The 12,780-nt window shown below is 40.9% G+C and overlaps 1 protein-coding gene across 1 annotated transcript in view; it reads right to left on the reverse strand.

The window, feature by feature from the left end:
- LRRC2 (leucine rich repeat containing 2) overlaps positions 1-9,083 on the reverse strand; it is a 613,667-nt gene extending 604,584 nt beyond the window's left edge. The window contains exon 1 of the mRNA XM_063913712.1: positions 8,948-9,083. The gene's annotated coding sequence lies outside the window, so the exon portion shown is untranslated. The remainder of the gene's footprint in view (positions 1-8,947) is intronic.
- Positions 9,084-12,780: the final 3,697 nt, after the last annotated feature.

The raw sequence follows: 12,780 nt of genomic DNA on the forward strand, positions 1-12,780 counted from the left end.
AGCTCTAGTACCAATATCATACCCCTGGGGCTTAACGTATTGAGGTAATGAGCAAATAGTATAAATAATATTGCTCTTTATAGGACTACCTGCAATCCATCTGTAAAAAAATGTTTAAATAAAAACATTACACACACACCATAGTATAAAGTAATTTATTTAAAAAAACAAAAACCTTGGTAAACGATTGGTAAGTATATGCTCAAGATCATTTGTGCATAAACCTTACCAATGGTTAGCTCCGTCACCCGGATGTGTACCCAGCTTAAATTAGCATTTCAGGTGATCAAAGCACATTATTAACTTTTAATATTGAATGTTCTGGAGCAAAGATCTAGTTTTCTATCTGTAAACTCTTAAACTAGTGAACATGTAATGACTGGAGTTGAACCATTTTAAGTTGTGTGGGCAGGACACCAGTATCTGCCAGGATATAGCGTTGGAAATGTGCTGGCTATTGCCCTAATGAGACAGCATGTGGCCGTATTGTTTTACTTGGGAAAGAGGCAATTATAATGTGAAAAGCAAATACCGTAGATAGACCCAGCCCTCTCCTCTACTTTCCTTCTCCTGATTGGACAATAATATGACTGTCTCCTCTTTTGCCCTCTTCTACACATGGAAGCCATGGAGAGATGACCATGGTTGTTGAGTTGACTTTCTGGTTTTACAGCGGCAGGACAAGAGCCCGTACCTGATTCTGCTCCCTGCATTGGTCATTCCTTCCTAACATGTCCACCATGACTGATAATGTGAAGGCACATAGTGCAGTCCAGATTTAAAGGATACCAGGAAGTGGCTAGGTATATACAGTGTGGGAACCTCACTGTATTGCATACCTCCTTATCCATGGCGGCTCAAGAGGTGGGGCTGCAGCACAGTCCAAATTTCAAATAGGGCAGCCACACCAGCTGCTAGCAATTGTCATCCCAAAATGACTCACTGACAGTTGGTGTGGCTTTCCCATTTGAAATTTGACCGACACTGCAACCCCACCTCTGGAGCCACCACTGCTCCTTACAAGTTGTCCATGTGTGGAAAAATGATTAACTGCATTAGTAACATTATGAGAACATATCATATAGAAGAGAATGGACCATGGAAGTTTATTGTATTCTTACAACAAACATCTGTCATTTGGACTAACTACCATGTATATACTGAGTATTATTTATTCTCTGGAACTTTCCATTATTGCATGTGAAATGCTTTCGCCTGAGGATTACCATCTTTATCACTAACTAGCTTAGGTACCTGGGTTAAATGTATCTAGAGATGTGTTGGATGAGTTGGATGTATCTAGAGATTTGTGCCAGCCTCCACCATGGGTTTTGGATCTGTATCTTTGTTGTGTTTTGGGATCTGTATTTAGTTTTGTCTAAACTGCCCTTGTGTGTTTTGGTTTTGGTTTTAAATTTGTATTTTTTTTTTACAAAAATCATAAAAACATCTAAAATCCACAGAATTTGGGCCTGTTTTTGTTCCTACAGTATTGTTAACCTCAATAACATTCATGTATACTCATTTCCTGTCAATTTTGACCATCTCACAGCTGACAATATTGTTTTCATCCATTTTAGGTCAAAGGTTGCAGGGAGCTGGCTGGCTACTAACTGACAGAGCAGTGGCACAAACATACAGCAGTTTATAGCACATCTATGAAACATTGCCACAAAACAGTGCAGAAATTAAAAGTGGTGCAAAATGGAATTGTCCTTGGGCCCTCCCTAAAAAGGATATGCACAGTTTAACAAACCAGGCACTTCAGTAACAGGGATTGAAACTTTTGTGGCTGAAGTGCTTACTTTGTTTGTGCTCCCATCAGACAATTTTTTGGAAGTACTACCTCCGATCACTAACAAGAAGTTTGATGATGAGCATGTTAATTACATTATAATCTGGTTAAACAAATTATATGAAGTCACTGCAGATGATGTAACATGGAGGAGGTGCCTAGATGGATAACATCGCTACCTCTACTAACTCTGGCCTCATGAATGGAGGATTTGTCAGGATTTGGGGAAAAATAATTCCACACCCCAGATGTGGCTTTTTGGTCTTAATGGCTTTCTTTTTTATCATGGGCAAGAACTGCAGCCACTCATCATCCTCGGATAGTAGTAGTACACACATATCCCCCTCATCCTATTCACCTCCATGCAAGCATCCTCAATTTCTATTATGCCCTCATCACCATCTTTATTTGTACTGCTCCCCACAAGTGTAAATGGTGCAGAAATGGTGGAAGGATGTGAAAGAGGCTTCTCTATGAGGACAGTGTGAGAAATGTCAGACTCACACATAGCTAACAAGGACACTACTAAACGGTCCTCAGGAATATGTGGCAGTTCTGAAGGCACAGTTTCTTCTACTGCCTTAGTGGTTTTCATTTTTTTGACACCTCTTTTAGACTCTGAGTGAAAAGTTCTTGTATCATCATGTGAGATAGAAGATGCCTCACCGACAGTTGCAGAACCACCACTTATAAATAAAGGTCAAGGCCTGAGTCTTTCCTTGCCACTTTGTGTGGTGAATGGCACATTGCCAATTTTATGTTTCTCTGCAGCTTTCCTTTTGATTTTTTTTCTTTACTACTGTAAAATTATATTGCTTCTTTGATTTTACATACCCTGACTTAAGATCACTATGCTCTTGGGCATTGGCCTTACTTGATGACGTTGATGGGCTAGTATCATCATGACTAGTGACAGCAGCTGCAGCACCAGTATGTGCTTCGTGCTCTCCTCTCAATTGTTTGTCCCCTATATCTTTCAACAAACATGAACAAAGTGTGGTACAGCACACACCACAATTTATACTAAAAATATACCACCTACAGCAGTGATTTTCAACCTTTTTACACTCGCGGCACACTGAACAATATTTTAAAATTGCCAAGGCACACCATCAGTTCCCCACAGAAAAAAACAAAAAACACACATTGTCCTTCATAGTAAAAAAAAAATCCACACATACTTTGGCCTACACAGAAAAAACATTGCTCACCACATAAATCCTATTGCTCCCTACATAAATCCTATTGCTCCCTACATGAATTATTGACATCCTTATTCTCCCCACATAAATCCTATTGTTCCCCACAGGAGAAAAAAAAAATAACAACAAATATTAGCCCTCCTCCACGTCCCTCAGTGGCGGGGATTGTTCATAGTGGAGTGCTGCGAATACTGAGCAGTGGGCGGTTGGGCAGGTGTGGATGTGGGTGGGCAAGGAAAGCTGTGTATGCAGGCAGGAACTGGAAAGATGTGTTTGCAGGTGGGTGGGCTGGCTTAGTGGTGAGAAGCAGCGGCCGTGACCTATGATATCACACCGATGCATCTTCAAGGCATACGTCACGGCCGGAGAACGACTGATCCTCTAAGAAGAGCCCAGGCCAACAGTTCACTCTGAAGGTGCCGAAAGCTGCTCTGGCTCCGCGGCACACCTTGCAACTGGTTGCGGCACACTAGTGTGCCACAGCACACTGGTTGAAAAAGCCTGACCTACAGTGTCACACAATATGTTTATGAGTCAGAAAATATATTACACTGCAGTTCACTTCCACCTACAGTATCACACAATATGTATATGTATAATAATATGACACTGCGGTTTACTTTCACCTAAGTGTCACGCAATATGTTTATGAGTCAGAAATAATAATGGTTTACTTTCACCTACAGTGTCACACAATACATGTATGATTCACAAATGTTTATATAACACTGCAGTTTACTTTCACCTACAATATCAATATTTGTATGAGTCAGAATATATATTACACTGCAGTTCACATCGACCTACAGTGTCACACAGTATGTGTATGAGTCAGAATATATATTACACTGCAGTTCACCTCCACCTACAGTTTCAATGCAGTGTCACATAAAAATAATAGTATTGTACACTAGGGCATAGCTGAAAATTATATATATATATATATATATATATTTATTTATTTATTTATTTTTCATTTATAATTTTTGCTTTAATCTTCTTTTACACTAGGGTTTCACCCCTAGATTGATAGAGCACACCTGGATGGACAACACTTACCCTGGATGGACAAAGCACCCATTTATGTACAACAGAGAATGCCTGGCGATGGTCCACTTACAGTGTCACACAATACGTGTATTATACACTGCAATCTGACCAGCAGTGTCACAGAATAATAATAGTATAGTACACTGAGGTATAGCACAAAAATAAATAGATATTTTTTTCAATTATATTTTTGCTTTCATTTCTTTTTTTTACTCTGGGGTACACCCCTAGATTAACAGAGCACTCCTGGATGGACAACTCTAACCCCTGGATGAAGGACACAGAACCACTTTATGTACAACAAAGCATGCCTGGGGAGGGACTACCTACAGTGTCACACAATACATGCATGATACACTGTGTCTGATCGACAGTGTCACAGAAAAACAATAGTATAGTACACTGAGGTATAGCACAATAGTATATATATATATATATATATATATATATAGATTTGGCACTGGGATTGCACCTTTAGATTGACAGATCATCCCTGGATAGACAAGACTAATCCCTGGATGGACACAGCATGGACGGAGCCCCCCTGGACAAAGCAGCCCCAGCCCCTTGAGGAACAACAGTGCAGCACCCCTGGATGGACAACACTGCAGCATCCCTGTATGAACAAAGCATGGACAGAGCACCCCTGTACAAAGCAGCCTCAGCCACTTGATGGACAACACTGCAGCACCCAAGGATGGACACAGCATGGACACGTCCTCTCACTACAAGCTCCACAGCCACTGTGAAATGGTGTAGAACACTGGGGGCCTTATATGGAATCCAAAACCTGCGAGAATTCGACAGCAGGAGGATGACATTTTGCCTCATTTTAGGATCTGAGTCAGGCATGAAAATCTGAGCTTGGATCCCGGGTTGGATCATTAAGTTTGAGAAGGTCCAGTTCTCGTAGAACCTTTCCCGTTCATCTCTAGATGTAGCTGTCAATTTTTAAAAAAAATAATTAGCACCTTAGCAGCTCTTCTAATGAGGGGTAGCAGTTGATTTACCAACGGACACAATACCAACAGTCATAATCCCGACAGCCATTGACCAACAGTCAAAATACCGACATGCATTATGCTGACATGTTCAAAATGCCAACATAGTCAGAATACAGACATTTTAAATCCCAACATGTCAAAATGCCGACATGCATTTTTAAGGAATTTTTGCACAAAAACAGACTTGTTCATACTTTACCATCCCATTGCACCTGGAGGGGGAATATAATAGTGTGCCAAGCACAGCGAGGCACCATTCCTGAAACATGGTGAGTGCAGCGAGCCATGTGAGGGGATGCAGAACACTTAGACAGTGTCCATGTCAACTCATGTCGACAATGACACACGAAAAACAGAAAAATGTTGGTATTCTGACACGTTGGCATGTCAAATATTGGTATTCTGACTATGTCATCATTTTGAACATGTTGGCATAATGAATGTCAGTATTTTGACCATGTCAGTATTTTGACTGTCGGTCAATGGCTGTAGGGATTATGACCATCGGTATTGTGTCTGTTGGTAAATCATACTGAACCCCCCATGAGGTGGCTGCCCAGTGTTTTTCTTTTGGGGAGGTGTGTCTCCAGTAGCCTTAACCCTCAGCTTTCCTATCTGTTCAGTTTAATAATCAGTTTTACATTGCGAGATGGGTTTAAAGTTTTCCTTCTGTTATCAATGTTGTATTCCAAGACTTTTGGGTACACAATGGGGGCATTCCGAGTTGATCGCTAGCTGCATTCGGTCGCTGAGCAGCAATAAGGCAAAAAAAAAGGCACTTCAGCGCATGCGTATGCAGCGCAATGCGCACGCGTGACGTACTATTACAACGAATGATGTAGTTTCACACATGGTCTAGCAAAGCTTTTCAGTCGCACTGCTAGACGCAGAGTGATTGACATGAAGTGGGCGTTTCTGGGTGTCAACTGACCGTTTTCAGGGAGTGGTCGAAAAAACGCAGGCGTGCCAGGAAAAACGCAGGCGTGGCTGGGTGAACGCAGGGCGTGTTTGTGACATCAAAACAGGAACTAAACAGTCTGAAGTCATCGCAAGAGCTGACTAGGTATTGAGCTACTCTAAAACTGCACAAAAAAACTTTTGTTCGCACTTCTGCTAAGCTAAAATACACTCCCAGTGGGAGGCAGCATATCGTTTGCACGGCTGCTAAAAATAGCTAGCGAGCGAACAACTCAGAATGACCCCCAATATTTTTTGTCTTCCCATCTCCATTTCTGTCAGTTATTTTAGTTCATTGATTTATGGTTATTTCAGTCAGTTATTTCAGGTCATTGAATTATGGTTATTTCTATCAGTAATTACAGTTCATTATATTTTTTATTCAAACCCATCCAGAGGAAGGCCCAGAACAGGCTCCCTGTGTCAAAGTTCTGTCTGGCGTATACCAATAGTAGGTCCGAACAGGACCCAACTCCCTAGTAAGTCTTGTGGATGGGATCCAGTGCTATCACTCAAATTCATCCAGTGGATGGCTCTGAACAGGTTCCCCAGGTCAAAGTTCTGCACAACGTACAGCAAAGGGAGGTCCGACCGGTACCCTAAATCCACTACAACCTGGACAGGATTCAACTGGACCACCTCGCGTTGGTCTCACCCCATTCTGTGCAAGAATGCATAACCGGACAGACAAATAAATAGGCCAATAAATTTAATATACTGTAATAGATTTTTTTTGTGCACTTATCTGCCCCTACCCATTTGTACCTCTGACCCCTCCCATGATATAAAATGTAATGCTTTTAACCTAAATGAATGTTGATGTTTTTCCCCCTCATTACCTTTATGTTACAAGGACACCAGAATACCTCGCCAGTTATGTGCTGCTGCTTTCTCTGAACTGCAGGTTTCAAATATTTTGCTATTTGGCTTACTCGAAAATGGCAGTGGGAGATTTGAAAACAGTGGTTCAAGAGGATGAAGCAGTACAACGATGGTGAGCTAAAGTGGCTTATAATTAAGTATCATTTCTGTGTGTAAAAAATATTTAAACAGCAATACATTAAACAAATTATATTTTTTAAAACCTATTCTGGCAATACCACATGAGAATGATGTTAACAAAACCAGGATGTTCACCTTAATGCTTGTTAAATAAGTCCCCCACCCCCTTCCCCGCATGCTTATCATGAGTAGTAACCCCATTAATATCTAGAGCAGAGGGAAACAAGCCTTTTGTGCAGCTGAATTTATTATTTTTCCCCAGAAAAATGGCTTTCAGACTTTGATAAATTATCCTATATGTGAAAAACCTAAAACTATAACTATCTTGTATGGATAGGTCAGTTCTTTGGCCTTGTCCCCCAGACTAACATTTGCCAGCCAACTCCTGATACGATAATAAATATTTGACATCATTTTACAGTATAACTACATTATCATTATATTATGAAGCTACAGCAGATACTTTTTTTCTATTTCATTATCAGCATTTACTTTCATTTATATGGGATTATTTAAGGATATTTAGTTTGAGTTTTGTAACTGCCTTGTAAATGTATCAAGATACAGTACAGTAATTATTATGATCCATTACAGATCTTTGTGTCTATGGGCAAAGTAACAAACTGTACCTTAGTTTTGTCAAGGTAATAATAGTAATAATAATTACAAACCATACATAATGCAATATGTATTGTGTTATAAGACAAACAAAATAACTAGCACACATCATTTTTAGTTAACAAAACACATTAGATAGAGACTAAAACAAGTTTTCATCAACTTTTAGTCACCTTGATTTTTTAATTTGCTTGTGCTCTGCAACGTTTACTAAAGATATTGCTTCATCATTCTCTTCCTGTTTCACTTTTTTTTACTTAGTTAGTTATTGCTATTATCCTTCAATACAACAGAACATACCTTTTGCATGCAATTCTATGTATAGAGCAGGTTTAAATTGTGTCTAAAGGCAAAAAACAATAAACAACTTTGCCTTAGTGAAAACACAGAAAGAAGCCAAAATATAACTAAAACACTTGATATTTAAAGGTAAAAGCTATATTTAACATTTGCACCAACCAGCAAACTCTCTCTCCAAATGGGCCAATGGAATCAAGGATGTCAATTTTTCAAGCCTCTATGGGGGGCTGCTGCCATTTGAACCATCTTTCTGGTAACATGCAACCACCAACATCATATTATTTCTTTGCACATCATAGAAATACTCAGAAAAATGTGCGGTGTTGCTGTACCATAATTCTTGCCAATCAATTCACAGACAATTGAATCACCCCCTATGAGTCAACTGAGAATACAGTGGTACACAGTAATATAATATTGCAGTGCAATGATCAGTGCCTCTTGCCAGCTAATTTATCATATGTTTACATTCTTATAATACTGGCATAAGATTTCACCTTACGAATTGGAGAACAGATAGATCAGAATAGAAAGTCTGAATATAAAAGTATGGTGTAGAATTGTCTGCCATGGTAGATTAGTCCGATTTGCTCTTATTCTTCTTGTTTGTCCTAACAGCTGTCATTCCAACCATGACTAAATATGCTGTACTGAGTAGCTATACATAAGGGATTATTAGTTAAATAAAGTATAACAAAAACGTCAGGTGAACAGTTTGTGTGCAAGAACAGATGTTAGGTGAACTAGAAAACATTAACATTTAAATGATTTAGGCAATTAAACTTTTGGTAAGAATTATTCAGTAAAATCTACATGTTGATAGACACTGAGGCAACACAGACAGTAAAGCTACATTGTCACATGTAACTTACAATAATCAAACGACTGAATTACAAATCAAAGAAATATGATCATCTATCCGGCTGGCATAAGAAACCTGAACTTCAAGTAAGGTGTGGGCAATCCATTTTTAAATAAGCAGCTCTAAGACAAACAGAGTACACACAGTGCTCACTTACAATGCACAGTACAGCCCACGAGTTCAGAGTATGGGTTCTTCTCCATACACTGTACACTGCAGATAGCCGGCTCTCTTGTTTACAGCAGCAGATGCAATATCTGAAGCATAGCTCACAGTCAACCAGGTCAAACCTCACAGCGTGACTTGCCTTTTAGATGTACTAATATTCTATATTTGTAAGCTGATAACATGATCTCTGGAAGCTCAAGTGCCAGGGCCTTCTGTATGATAAAATATCAGGAGCACATAAATCAACATGAGTTAAAGGGATGCAGCATTACTGGGACAGCATCTATCTCTCATTGGTGAGGAAGAGCTGATGAATTAAAAGTTATTCAAATATATAACCTTGCACCAGTGCAAAGTCAGATACTACAGATGAACACATATTATTTCTCATAGCAACCAATGCCTTTTGTGAATGCCTATATTAGAATACACACAATATTTTAAACTGAATAAGAGTTAAAATGTTATATTGAAGCTTATGTGAGGCAGTGAGGGCTGTGTAAGTTGGCAATATTAGAGGAAGTGCTATAATATGTCAGATACTGTAGCTCTGTAATGTCTATCCCACTCATCACACAATACTGATATACTGTACACTTAAAAGAAAAATACATGGTGCACTTTGTGAGGGGATCTTTTCTACTTCCTCCAATCTAAGGGACTGGGAAATTGAAAAATAATTACCTACATATGCCCCTAAAGCAGATGCAGAAGGAGCAGGAAAGAAGAATACCCCCCTAATATTGGTGGTTTTATCTTTCTGGGGATGAGGAACACTGATGGTTTCAAGTGCATCACCAGCACCAGGAATAACTCATGTACCAAGCCATTGTGGGATGAGTACACTTACTGTATGTAACATGTTGCTGTACAACTGCTGTGGAACCAAACGTATTGTACCAGTAACTTCATGATGAGATGTATAATGGGACACCAGCTCTGTAGTGGTAGTTTGTAGCTCAAAAACAACTGTAAAAACTAAATAACAACAACAATATTAATAATAATAATAATAATAATAATAAATAAAAACCCCACAAATACACATTATTATTTTTTTTAATTAAGCTTTAGTTGGCCAAAAAGTACAACTTTTGTATCATATTATCTAATTGGAGCATCCAGATCTTCAACCTCCATCAGAGGTAATACCTAGCATACCTTCATTGAAGCAATGGATCCTCAATTGAACTGAAAATAAATTAAATCCCACATTTTCCCAACCACTTCCCATGCATTTGTTACTGCCCTAAGGGCTAGTCATTTTCACCATCATCATTGTTAATTTAAAGGAAATCACAGATTCTTTATTGCCGGACAGTCAACAGGATTCAGTATGATATCCTGGCTGTCGGGATCCCGGTGGTTAGGAGACAGACTCTGGGATACCGACAGTGAGTGCAGCGTGTCCACTCGTGGGCTTGCTGTGCTCTCCACGCTTTAGGCCGAGTGGCGACCTTTGGTCGCTACAGGGTTATATTCCCCCTTGGGTGGGGGTGTGGACCACCACCCTATTTCACCGGGTGTCAGGATTCCGGCGTCAGTATCCTGACATCTGAGATCCCGACAGCCGGCAATGTGAATGCCTCTCAGTCAGCATACAGACATGGCATACTGAATAAAATAACAATCATAACAGATACAAATTATATGTAATTATACATAATAACACATACATGACTATGATCACACATGATAATTCAAATCATGCACAGGCAAACAAAAAAGCTCACAGGTAGGTAAAAACGACATTTGTGTAAATAAACAGCATAGAATTAGCATAATGCATGACAGGGACATGTGGAAAGAGGATGGAAAAGAGACATACTGTAGGGGGAGAAGTATCAAGCATTTGAGAGAGATAAAGTAGAAAAGTTGCACATACCAACCAATCAGCACCTGTTGTTTCAAACACTGTGCTAATAAATTACAGTTAGAAGCTGATTAGTTGCTTTGGGCAACTTCTCCATTTTATCACTTTCCAAGGCTTGATACATTTCCCCCATAGATAATATTTAGCCCTGCCCATGACAGTTTACATTCTAGAGGTAGGGTATAATGAGAGTCAGTAACAGCAAATGGGCACAGGTGGACAGCATGGACAATGGAAGTAGGCATGAGGGTCTAGTGGGTGGGCAATCATGAAAATATGGGTATTGAGGGAGGTTACTAAGGAATACAGGTTCTGGGATAGTCTGGTAGAGCAGGCAAAGTTTTTTGGGAGGGAAGCAGTACAGCAGAAGTCTTGGAGACTAGAGTGTGAAGACGTAAATGCCTGTCCAAATGGAATTAAACCTCAGGGCAGGATGCAGCAATGCTAAAAATGCATCCAAACCTCAGAAAATGACATTTTTGGAAGTTTGGCCAATTACCACACATGCACCCAGCTCCAGAATGCAATATATTCTAGAGGTTGGATGCGGTGGGGAATGCCATCTGTAGATGGTATCACCCTATAGAAGCCTGTGGAATTCTACCTGTCTTCTCCCCTGAGAGGGTTCTAAAATTGGATAACTCCCAGCAGCCCCCATGGTGCGTGCATAACTCTACACATGCGCAGAATTACTTGCAGGTCCTAAACCCAGAAGTCCTTATTGGGAGAGTTGTCCTTTATGATTTTTTTCAAGCGTATAGCATTAATAATCACCATTATGCTTGTGATGCGTGGCGGGATGCATCGCATTCACAATGAGATGCATCATGCATCCCACCCATTTACTTTAAACTATGGTTTTGGACTATGGTAGCAGACTCAGTCAACAGAGAAGAACATACATACTACAGAAAGTGCCATTGACAGAATACAACTTTTGATAGTAACTGGAGCTGACACTGCAACAACTTATCATGGACAACGCCATGCAATTCATGATTACAGAGTTCAAAGAATTTGCAAATACCCGGGACTTTGCACATAACACCTGCAGTCCCAACTAGCCACAATCCAATGGGCCAGCAGGAAGAGGCATCTGCTTAGCCAAACACCTGTTGGAAAAATGCACATGTGTTAACACTGTGCAGCATTGCTTAACTTAAGAAATGTACCACAGCATGATTTACCCTTACCAGGCCAGGACGTTCATTCATGTTACAAAGCAACAACTGCAACAGCAAGTACATATACAAGTAGGGCCGGTTCTACACCTTGTGGCGCTCAGTGCGAAAGTTTCCACTGGCGCCCCCCCAGTGGTAAAATAGATAGTGCGCGCCTAAGGTGCGCAGCAAAAAATAGGGGCGTGGCTTCATAGGGGAGGAGCGTGGCCACAGCAATGCCCCCAGTAGTTGTGCCCCCAGTAGCTGTGCCCCCTGTAGCTGTGCCCCCAGTAGATTTCCCCCAAGTAGTTGTGCCCCCAGTTGATTTGCCCCCAGCAGCTGTGCCCCCAGTAGATTTGCCCCCTGTAGCTATGCCCCAGTAGATTTGCCCCAGTAGTTGTGCCCCCTATAGCTATGCCCCCAGTAGTTGTGCCCCCTGTAGCTGTGCCCTTTAGTAGCCGCTTACAAACACAAACAAAAAATAAAAACAATACTTACCAACCCTGCTCCTGCTTCCCAATCGCTGCTGCTGCTCCGTCTGGCCGTCTCCTCTCTATGGGAGAGATGTCATGACGTCTCTCCCACAGCAGTGCCACACAGACACTAGAGGTCAATAATGACCTCTAGCATCTGACAGGTGCGCCGGCCGCAGCGGACGCCCACACAGCCCAAAGCGTCTGCTGCAGCTGGGGAGCAGGGTGCGGGTAGGCGGCAGACACCTGCGGGCTGACTGCAGCCACGCCCCCAGGCGCAGGCACTGCTTGTCTGCACCAAGAACCGCTCCTGTAT

Source organism: Pseudophryne corroboree, chromosome 1 (assembly GCF_028390025.1).
Source record: "Pseudophryne corroboree isolate aPseCor3 chromosome 1, aPseCor3.hap2, whole genome shotgun sequence".
Classification (NCBI taxonomy): Eukaryota; Metazoa; Chordata; class Amphibia; order Anura; family Myobatrachidae; genus Pseudophryne; species Pseudophryne corroboree.